The sequence below is a fragment of the Acomys russatus genome, chromosome 31 (assembly GCF_903995435.1).
Source record: "Acomys russatus chromosome 31, mAcoRus1.1, whole genome shotgun sequence".
Classification (NCBI taxonomy): domain Eukaryota; kingdom Metazoa; phylum Chordata; class Mammalia; order Rodentia; family Muridae; genus Acomys; species Acomys russatus.
The window spans coordinates 30138709-30150512 of NC_067167.1; the positions used below are offsets into that span (position 1 = coordinate 30138709).

The following is an 11804-nucleotide window of genomic DNA, read 5'->3' on the forward strand; positions in this document are numbered from 1 at the left end:
TTTGTGTGTGAGTGTGTGTGTGTGTGTGTTTTCATTCATGTTGAGTGTGTGCACTTATGCATGCAAGTACACTTGTGTGGGTGGGTATATGTCCAGGTGTGTGTACATCCATCAGAGTTTAATGTCACATGTCTTTTTTGATTGTTTCCTACCTTATTGTTTGAAACAGTTTCAATCACTTATTAATTCATCTAGACCTGCTAGTCAGAGAGCTCCAGGGTTCTGCCTGTCTCTAACACCCCAAAACTGGGTTTACAGACACTTGGCATCCAGCCAGACTCTTTGGGGCTCTGAGAATCTGAGCTCATGATGGTCCTCATGCATGCTCAGCAAAAACTTTACTGACTTAGTTATCTATCCCGATCCCAGCCTGTGGTTTTAGAAACATAAATTATGCATAGTCATCGCAGAGCCCTATATTCTAGTAGAAAACATACATAATTAGAAATCACTAAGGAAATTATCTTTCAAAAATGATTTTCTTGAAGAGATCCAAACAGGACTCAATGTTTTTCTGTGCCATTCTTACTTTACAAAAAAATCAAAACATCAGACTTGTACGACACCCACAATGAACGTGTACATGTCCTCAGCTCCAAACTCCTAGTAGTTTATTCTCCCAAAAGACCAGCTGTGACCCTTATCTTCACTCTCTTTGGCTTATGAGTCAGTGTTCTCATTTACACTAACCTTGGTGGCTTGTTGCTTGGTGACAGCTGTCCTCAGGATCCATTTGGTTCTGCCTCCCAACATGTACTGAGCAAGTTTTAGAGGGAGACACCGACCAATTCCCCATGCTTGATTTGTCTTCATTCTGAATTCTTCTCAGTGCTAAAGATCACTTCCTTATTCATGTACTTTTTACATTTTAAAATTAACACCGTGTGTATGTTTGTGTGTGTGTGTGTGTGTGTGTGTGTGTGTGTGTGTGTGAACGAACATGCATATGGAGCTCAGAGGACAATATACAGAGGTCAGTTCTCTACTTCCACCATGAGGGTCCCAGGTAGCTAGTAAACTCAGGTTGTCAGGTTTGATGGCAAGTTTCAATGTCCACAGGGCACTTCACTGTCCTTTATTATTCACATATTTGCATGGTCTCTAGGCCACTCCCTATCATAAATTCTTGATTTTTTTCTTCCAATTCCACCTGTTTATCTCTTATGACATTATTCAATTTTGGTATTGTATCACACCCATCATTAACAATAACACTTCTTGTGAGTACTTTGAGCACTCAACATCTATTTTATCTGAGTCTCACTCTATATGAACCTGAGGACAATCTTGAATCCTGAACTGAAGTACATGCTGTATTTACCACTCAAAGTGTCTTCATTATAGAGAAGGCAAAGGCTCCATCTCTAGATATCTACCACTTCTCAGGCAGCACGTAGCCTTTCTTACCTTAAATCTCTTACTTCATCCCCTACCTCATTGTTTACTCGTTTCCTTGTTTGGGTTTTTTTTTTTTTTTTTTTTAAATCATTTTACTCTTTACCCTTTTCCCGACGCCCATACTCTGTACCACGTGCCTACACCATTCTAAGCTGAACTTTAAGCTTATACAAGGGCTCCCTTATTTACATAAACACTCCCAGCACTTTTCTATGCAATGGAAGATTATTAGCGGACATGATAATTCCTGTATTTCCAGTGCATGTGGCACTTGTTGAGAAAGTATCAAATATAATAGTGAGTCATGAAGGGGGACGATGGGACTAATTTGCACCAGTTACTTCCAGGTACATTGCAAATGCTCTGGACCATCACTGTCAACCTTTGGGGGTTGACTGACCCTTTCACAGGGGTCACCTAAAACCATATCATCATATATTAACATTGTAATTCAAAACTATGTAATATTTAAACAATGAGGTAACAAAAATATATAAGTTTATGGTTGGGGTCACCGCCGCAGGAAAAACTGTATTAAGGGGGTCATGGCATTAGGAAGGTTGAGAACCACTGTTCTAGACATCCTGTAAAATCAAGACGCATACCCTCTAAACTACAGGAGAGAGTGGCCTTGGCAAGATCAACTATCCTGTCAGCTTGCGATCAGTATCTTAATCTTTATGAGCCTGATGGTTCCTACTGTGTTCATATGTAATGGAAACTATGTCAGCCATCTTGTTCTCCATTGAATTCTTACTGTATTTTGTTTTGTGGCATTTATCATTAATAGCATTGGTGGGATTTTTATATTTATTTAAAAATGTTATATGAGTGCCTAGAAATGCTACATTGAAGTATTTAGAAATAAAATCACTTACACGTTAAAAAACCAAACAAACAGAAAACAACAGCAACAACTTCCCTTTAAGGAACTCATAATCTGTTATGGGTAAAAAACAAAGAAAAGTAAGAGGAAATTGACCAGTTAATGTAATAAATGTTCTGTTGGATGGATGCTCCTGTTCTGCAACGGCAAAATCCTCCAATATCTTTGTTTCTTTATAATGTTTTACCTTGCTGCAAGACTTAATCTCCCCGTGTCTGAATATGCTCTGGCTTTACAGAGACCAGTATGGGCTCCTAATTGTCCTGTAGAGAAGAGAGCATTTTTCTAGTGTAGGACTGAATGCATGGGAGATGCATAGCTGGTAATGTTCCTGATACTTAAGGATGACAACATGAGTTTTGATTCTGCAGGACCTATGTAAAAAGTCTGACGCATGCCTGTAACCCTAGCACTGGACCCAAAGTGGGAATTGGCTATGACAGACAGCTCCCCAGAGCTGGACACCTGCCATCTGGCCAGCTTCATTAGGCAACCAGTTAGTGCTGGGTTCAATGAGAGACTCTGTCTCAAAAGATAAGGAGGACTATGCTAATAGAAGAGTGAGGAAGACACCAGGCATGGACCTCTGGGCTTCTCATCTACATATGTGAATGTTTTCTGGCATATATGAATGTAAGAGCACACACAATGGCACATGCATACATACATGCAGACACACACAAATATAACTATCAAGACAAGAGGAAAAGCTACATTCCAGGGAGAAAAACCATTTTCAACCCAGAATCACGAAAGAGCAGATCAGATTCAATGAGGAACATAAAAAGCTGGGCACTCACTGGAAAATGGAACCGGAAAGGGAGCCAAATCATTTTATGTCATCCTCAGGCACCTGATCCTGGGAGCCCTAAAATATACATGCTTTGGCACCACCCAAGACTCATTAACGCGGGCCTCTGGGGAGCGGAGTGCAGAGGAAGGTCAGGGCGGTGGAGCTTTTGAAAAAGCTCACCAGTGTGATTCTAATGTGCTGTCATGGTTAAGAATCGGCGCTGCAGGCATGAGGGAATCAGATAAGTTTAGGAAGCAAAAGCTACGAGGAAATGTGTGCCTCAGACAAAGCATTCTGGCAGCTGTGCAGAAAATAAAGCAAAGGGTGTTACAGCCAGAAAAAAGGGCGGCACGCGGGACAGCAATCCACACAACACACTGTATGTTCTTAAATGGCTTCTGTGCCTTGGCGGCTTTATGCTAAGTGGACTGCAAGCACACTGTCTAGAGGGTTCTATTTATGTTTTTTTCCCCCCATAAAATGTCTTGGCCAGAACAACATGTCCAACCCCACTTGTGGAATCAATGTATTTCACAGTGAGACAGAGGCTACCCCTGACAGAAATTAAACTGAAAAATGTATTTTTAAAAGTACATTTTATGCCTTGTAACAAGGATACTTAGAAAATGCCTGGCAATGATGAGAAATGATAATGAAGTCTACAACTAAGATACGTGCTCTTCTTATCAACCTATGCGCCACTTCTCTGATTATTGTTTGTGTAGTTAATATTACTTTTTTCCTTAGGAGAACTGAGGCATACACTTAGCCTAAGTATTTATCTACATCACTAAAAGTTCCCGATCTGATTTATTTAAAATATTGCATAGCCAGGTGTGGTGGCGCACATCTTTAATCCCAGGACTCGTGAGGCCAAGACAGATGGATCTCTTTGAATTTGAGGCCAGCCTGGTCTACAGAGCCAAGTTCTAGAACAACTATACTGAGAAACTCTGTCTCAAGAAAACAAACCAAAATGAAATGAACCAAACAAAAATAATAGCAACACACAAGCAGAATGAGACTGCACACATTATATAAGTTTCAAGATACTGAGCCTTTTAGTAATGCTTTCTTTTCTATTGCCATATTGACCATACTTGACAAAAACTTTAGTCCAAATTTCTGATTGTTCCTTTGGACTGAAATCAAGATACAATGATATTATATTGTACATAATGTCTTGAAGAGTTTCAATAACATTTACAAAAATTGACATAGATTGTCTAACTATTCACTCTCCTTGATTCAAAAATAAAAAAAAAAAAGTTAACATTCTACCTACAACTTGAATGGCATTATTGACTTCTCCCTCTCTCCACATGGTTACTGTTTATCTTTTGATCCCTTTATCATCTAGAATTCAGAATGTAAAATCTATTAACGAAAATCAAAACAAGAAAATAAAATCCAAACCACTCACTTATATCTTTTTTTTTGAAAGTGTTCTATTGCAAGAACTGAAACAAATAGAAAAAAAAAATAACTGCATTAAAAGTTTTTGCACAGCGAAGTTTCCATTCACCCAATGTAAAAATCTTCATCACCACCTTCTTTTGAGAGCCCATCCGCAGGCATGCCCTACGGTGCCTTTTGTCTGCTTCAACATTTCTGAACAAAGCACGGTAGGTGAGGATATATATTATTATTCTAAACTGCATCTTTTTATGATGTCTAAGTTTAGTGATATTTAAATAGCATGATATGTACTTTCATGCCTATGGAATGGGTCTTTAGGATGGTGTACTCGGAAATTAAGAGTGTACTAGTATACAGTGAGTATTTGAATGTTAGCGTACAGTCTTGCTAATTTTATCAGTATTCCTTGGAAATCTCTGCATATCCTGGCAGAATCCTCATATACTTACTCTTTAAGAATATCTTTTATAAACTTAATTGTCAATATTTTTATCTTAAAGTTAGGGATTAAATTTTCTAGTTATACTTCCTTTTCAAATTATTATTTACTGAAGTTCTTAATTTCCATAAACTATTTACTGTTGATATCTTAGCACCTTTAGTGTAATAGTTCAAGGCTCTATTTTATTAATTCTGCCTTTTAAAAATATAATTTTCTTTTCTTTTACTTTCAAAATATAATTTAGAAAAGAGATTGCCTGTCATGAATTTCCAAGTTTCTAAAAATTATAAGGCATTATTTTCAGCCATCTGGCCCAATATATCTTAGAGACATATTTGTGAGGCAGGAACTTTTGAGGACTTGCATAACCTGTCTTGGCAGAGTTTGGCCGTCAACTCTGCCTGCATCAAAGCTTGCACATCTTCAGGCAGAATTCTATCTGTGGCAGAAACGAGGACATTTTGCCCAGTGGCTGGTTTTCTGCATTTGAAGGCATCTCCATAAGGAGGGTCTCTGGTATTCATCATCTTCTTTGAGGTAGGCTGAGTGTTGACAAGCAATTTCTTAACAATTATTTTATTTTGGAGCTAGGACAGCATGGCTGTGGGAAAGACCCTAAACCCTAAGGCAGAGGTGCCCCCAGCTCAGGGAGCACTGGCAATGAACATCAGCATAACACTGAGCCTGCAGGATGTTCTGAGGACCTAAGGGCACCATGAAGATGCTCATTTCTGGTGCTGGAGATGTCAAGCGTACTAATGATATCAGTGTGCTGTTTCAAGGAATACAAATTCAACAACCAACAGCCTCTTTAATAGCCAAAGAAGCTAGCTACGGCCCAGGATGGCACTACATCTAATATTCATATCTCCGGGGAGCTACTAAAACAAGAAGACCTCTACATTTCTGAGGGTCTTCACCTCAGAATAATGGAAGAAGGTTTTGAAGCTGCAAAAGGGAAAGGTACTCCAAATTTTGGAAGAAGTCAATGTAAGCAGTGAGATGGACAAAGAAACACTCATGTATATGGCCAGAACATCTCTGTGAACTTCAAGTTCATGCTGAACTTCAGATGTCTTAACAGAGGCTGTAGTGGACTCCATTTTGGACATTAAGAAAAAAGATGAGCCCGTTGACCTCTTCATGGTTGAGATCATGGAGAGGACGCATAAGTCAGAGATAGATACAGGCTTACTCAGAGGTTTTGTTTGGGATCATGGAGCTCAGCATCCTGATAAGAAGTAAAGAGTAGAACCATCCTTACACACAACGTGCCCTTAGAATATGAATATGACAGAACAGAAGTGTAACATGCATATTTTTTAAACAAGAGTACAGGAAAGAGAGAGAGAGAGAGAGAGAGAGAGAGAGAGAGAGAGAGAGAGAGAGAGAGAGAGAGAGAGAGAGAGAGAGAGAGAGAGAGACTGGTAAAACCTGAAAGAATATTCATTGAACATAGAGTTTAAAAAATTACAGACCTGAAAAAGAATGTCTGTGGTGATTCTGATAAAGGATTTGTCATCATTAATCAAAAGGAGATTGACCTCCTTTCCTTAGATGCCCTTCCTTAGAAGGTATTGTAGCTCTGTGCAGAGCCTGGAGCAGAAACATAGAGAGGCTGACACTTGCCTATGGGGGATCACTCTGAACTCCTTTGATGACCTGAATCCTGATGTTTGGGACATGCAGGGCTAGTCTCTGAGTATACACTGGGCTAAGGGGGGTTCACCTTTATTGAGAAATATAGCAGTCCCTGGTCTGTCATATGACTGGTTAAAGGACCAAATAAGCACACACTGGCTCAAATCAAGCATGCCATAAGAGATGGCTTGAGGGCTCTCAAAAAACGCTATTGATGGCTGTGTTGACCCAGTGCTGGTGCAGTAGAGGCGGCAATGGCAGAACCCCTGATTAAATACAAGCCCGGTGTGAAGGGCAGGGCTCAGCTTGGAATCCAGGCATTGGCACACGACTTGTTCATTTCCCAAGCTTCTCGCACAGAACTCTGGTTTTGACCTTCAGGAAACATTAGTTTTAAAGTTCAAGCTGAACATTCAGAATCCGGTCAACTTGTAGGTGTGGAAACACAGGTGAGCCAATGGCGGCAGTGGAAATGGGTGCATGGGATGAGGACTGTGTGAATAAGCAGCTGCTGTACTCCTGGTACCCCTGTACTGTGATGGCCACCAGCATCCTCCTTGTTGATGAGATCGTGAGAACAGGGATGTCCTCTCTGAAAGGTTGAAAAGTCTACCTTGCAACTGAAACTGTAATACTACAGAATGGTGTGGGGGAAATGGTTTTTTTTTTTTTGTCTACACTTCAAGTGATTTGGAAAAGAATTTTCCCAACTGAAAGAGAGAACGGAAAGAAAGTTTGCCAACAGGACATTTTGCACCTATTCAAATTATAATACTGTAAGCTCTATTTCCCCCCACTGAGAGTATGAATGCACTCAAAGCTGGTCTTTTTTAGCCTGCAGAACAAAATGTTTTAGCTACAGTGACACAAAATTACATATTAAGATAAGTGTTGTCTGCTTTGTTCCTTAAGTGTTCTTTGAAAACCTTGTAATGGTTTTCTCCTAAACAGGCATGGTGGCACATGCAGGTAAGCCTAGCACTTCGGAAGTAAAATCAGGAAGATCTGCAACAACCCAGCCTGTAGGAGACCCTGGCTCAAAAGAATGATAGTTGTTTTTGTTATGGATGTATTTTAAAATAGGCAGCCAACTCCCTGTTAATCATGTAAAATTCTTGCCAATGTAAAATATATCAGGGTACTATATGATTTTCATAGTGTCTTTAATAAATACTTAAAGTAAAGCTCAAAGTAAACAAATAAATAAATATATATTTTTTTATTTTTAATGATTGATAGTTTGAATCTTTATTCAAAATTTTTACAAAGTCCAGGCACTACGGGAGGAATTGGGGGAAAGGAAACTGTGACCACAATATAGTGTGTGAAAATTTTAAAAATAATTTATTTTTTCTTATTTATTGAAAATAGATTTTTAACATCCTATTGAGACTCTAGGTGAGAAAAATATAGGGGACAGGGAAGTAGGTGGATCCAGAGGGCCCTAGAAACCTACAAGAGGAACATCATGATGGGTGGATCTGAGCCCAGGGGCTCTGCTTGATCAAAGGCACCAACCAAGGACAAAACATGCAACCATCATCAAACCCCTACCCAGATCTAACCAAGGGACAGAACATTCTCCACAGTTAAGTGGAAACTGGGGACTGACTTTCACAGGATCTCTGGTGCCCCATATTTGGCCATGTCCCTTTGTCGGGGAGGCCCAATGGCACTCGGAGGAAGGATAGGGGACTACCAAGAAGAGACTTGATACCCTAGCACCATATTCAGGGGGAGGAGGTCCCCCTCGGTCACAGTCATAGGGAAGGGGGATTGGGGTGAAAGTGGGAGGGAGGGAGGAATGGGAGGATGTATGGGATGGGATAGAAAATGAGATGTAATATGAATTATTTTATCTTTCAATAAAAATGTGTTAAAAAAAACAAAAACAAAAACAAAAAAAAGAAAATAGATCTTTAATAATTCTTTTTCAGTATGAGTGGATTAGTTTCCTAGAACTTCCTCAAAAGATGGCAAAAAGGTGTGTTGTCTTATAGTTCAATATATAAAGCTATCAAACAATAACTTTTAAAAGTTTTATTCTCAAAAATCTGTTATTTCTATTAATTCACTGAAGAAACCACCTATGGTTGCTTTTGTGTTTTTACTATTTATATACTTGATAGTAGTTAACATTTCCATTATGTTTGCAGTGATTTGGAGGATATTAAAATAAATACTTGTTTTCTAAATGTTAAAGCAGTGTATACGTGCTATGACTAGGAAAGGTCCTCTGTTCTGGGATGTGCTTTTATCTGATCATAGCTCTTGTTGGATGGTATTTTATTAATGTCAGTCATTCTAGTTTTGATATTCAATTATCTGATATATGCAACTATAAGAAAAGTTCTTTAGTATGTGGAGTTTGGAAAAAAATATCCAGGTTTGAATTCTATTTATAAATTTTATTTTATAATCATCTTATCAAATGAAAAAAATCGGTATTCATTGAAATTTATTTAACTTTAAAAAACTTTTGCCATTTATTCAGAATTTCTGTGCTATTTTATGAATTTAGTTAAATGAATTTTCTATTTAATTATTAATGTCTTATTTGCAAACATAGAGATTGTTACTGCTATGCAGAATGGCAATAGCATGAATATTGTGTACACATAGCATATTAGATGAAGTTTCATTAACTTAAGAATATCTTTGTACTTTCTTACTTTTCCACACATAAAAGCACGTAGCCGTAAGTAATGAGAAATTTCCTTCCTGCCAATGTTACATGCTTCATCCTTTGGCTCATCGTAGGCATGTTACTGAAAGAGGATTGTCTAGGTCTCAAAGACAAAGGGTGTGTTTGAAACCTTCCACCTTGAGAACTGTTGGTAGACATTCACCTTATTAATGAAGTTGTACTCTGTTCCTAATTTGCAAAAAAAATAGTGAATATAGAATAAATTCTATTAAACTCTTTTCTCAGATGTGTGAAGCTATTGTATCACTTTCATCTTCCAAATGTCATATCATAATTTTTGTTACTAGCTTCTAGGGGTTACAGCAGTCCATCCTTCAATTAAAGGCCATGGCCACCTTGCTGCTGGCTACCATGATTATGTGGTAATGAAACTGCTTTCTGAACAATTCTCGCTCAAATTTGGTTATCAATGCCTTTCATTTAATCTTGAATACTGTCCCTGAGTGATAATTATGAGATTATACATTTTTACTGCATTCAGTTTTATTATGAATATTTATTTCCACTTTATGATTCTGGAGTGTGCTTACTCAGAACTGTCATCGCAAAGTGGCATTTATCTAAGGTTCACTCTGTAAAATAATGTATGCTCCTCAAAACTTATTATATTCTTGATTTATTAATATTCATCTCTCTTAGATGTCTAAAGTACACTCAGCACATACATTGACCAGTGCTTTTCCCAATGATAAGACCCTGTATCCTTGAAAAGTATCTACTGTTTCTGGTCAATTTTTTTTTGTCTGTTAATCCTACTCAAAAATATGAGGCCATAGCTTCCTAGAACTATCGCAGCTCTGATGTCTGGACATGATTGGATGGTAATTATTTGACAGCTAAGCTTCTTTCCATCCAAATGCTCACAGACTATTTTCACTAGATGAAATTTAAAAGAGGACCAAGATTCATAATTTGTTTTATTTTCCTGAAAAGTAATGAATGTTTAACACCTATTTTAATGGCTTATGCTTCTGTCCTGTTTGTTTATGGTTTTATGACAAATACCCAATTTTCTTTGTATTTTTCTAAAATATCATGTTATTATATCTCTGGGTACTCTCTGTATTTTGATGTTTCAGGTTTCCCCTTGTGGAAGGTGTAGGATTTTAGGCTGTGTGTTTTAATTAACTATTCCTACTATAATTTCTTATAGTATTTAAAAAAATCTATTTCTATTTTACATTTTATGTGATTTTTAACATTTTCTTTTCCATCACTAACATATTTTTCAATACTCTTTATCATTATTTTGTTTCTTAATCATTGCTATATTTTTTGTTATGAATCCTTATCTCCTGAGTCATCTTTATATTTTCAAAAATCAAATTATTATTCTCTACATTTCACATTGTCAATGATAATAGTTACAATACTGGTTTGAATGGTTGTTTTCATCACTGAGTCACATAACCCACATAAAGTGTTTGATTTTATCTCTATAAGATTTAGTGTTAAATTCAACTTTAAGTATAGCTGTTTTTTATGATATATGAAGATAATTCCATTATTATAAGTAATGTGAATTTGTATTTATAGTCTCATCTTACCATAAATATCTAATAATCTAACTGGTGTTAGGTTAGATATTATAGCTAGATGTGCTATTTACTGGCTACAAATCTCATTTTCTTCTCTGGTTTATTATGTATTAGGAAGTGTCAATAATTCCAGTTCAAACCGATGCTTCAAATTATTATCTACCTAACGTGGCTAAGTGACTAAATAGCTGAGTTTTCAATAATGAAATGCATGCAGGCGGGAGATGGGTAGGAGGTCTATTCCATGGACTCATGCTTAGTGAGAGAGAATGGAACTCCACCTTTCTAACCTGCTGTGTCTCAGTTTTCTGTCATGTGTAGCTAAACTCAAACTTTATTCAACTCAGTTCCATGAAACATGAAACACTATAAAGAATCTCTCCTTGGTTGAGTCCTGATTCACACCTACAATCACAGCTCTCTTCTTGGTTGAGTACTGATGCACACCTACAATCCCAGCTTTCTCTGTGGTTGAGTCCTGATGCACACCTACAATCCCAGCTTTCTCCTTTCTTGAGTATTGATGCACACCTGCAATCCCAGCACTTAGGAGACTGGAGCAAAGGATCAAGAATCTGGGCTCAGGTGAGACCATGTCTCCAAATGGAATTAAAGCAGCTTTGAGAAGAAGCATAACTTAGTTGTAGTTTATGGACTAAGTGTATGCCAATCATTATATCTCTCAACATGTCTTTACTACTTAGTCAACGCTTTTTCCTAAAACCTGAAAGTATGGATCTCATGCTTCCTTTTGAGACACCCAATATCTACTTAGACCATAATTCAAAGATCTTTTTAATATAAAATAATGAATACTACATATGAAGATGAGGGAGATAAACATTTAGAGGATGAAGGAGGCTGACCCAAGAGTTGTGCTATGTGCTATAATGGAGTCTTCTAGTTCTAAGTCATATTAGATAATTACCTTTCATTACTAGGTGTTCTAAAATATGTTCTAAAATGCTATTTTCTCTTGG

At 37.5% G+C, this 11804-nt stretch overlaps 1 pseudogene; it reads left to right on the forward strand.

Annotated features, from left to right (window-relative positions):
• The first annotated feature begins 5535 nt into the window (after nucleotides 1-5535).
• Nucleotides 5536-7245, forward strand: LOC127212600 (T-complex protein 1 subunit zeta-like; annotated as a pseudogene).
• Nucleotides 7246-11804: the final 4559 nt, after the last annotated feature.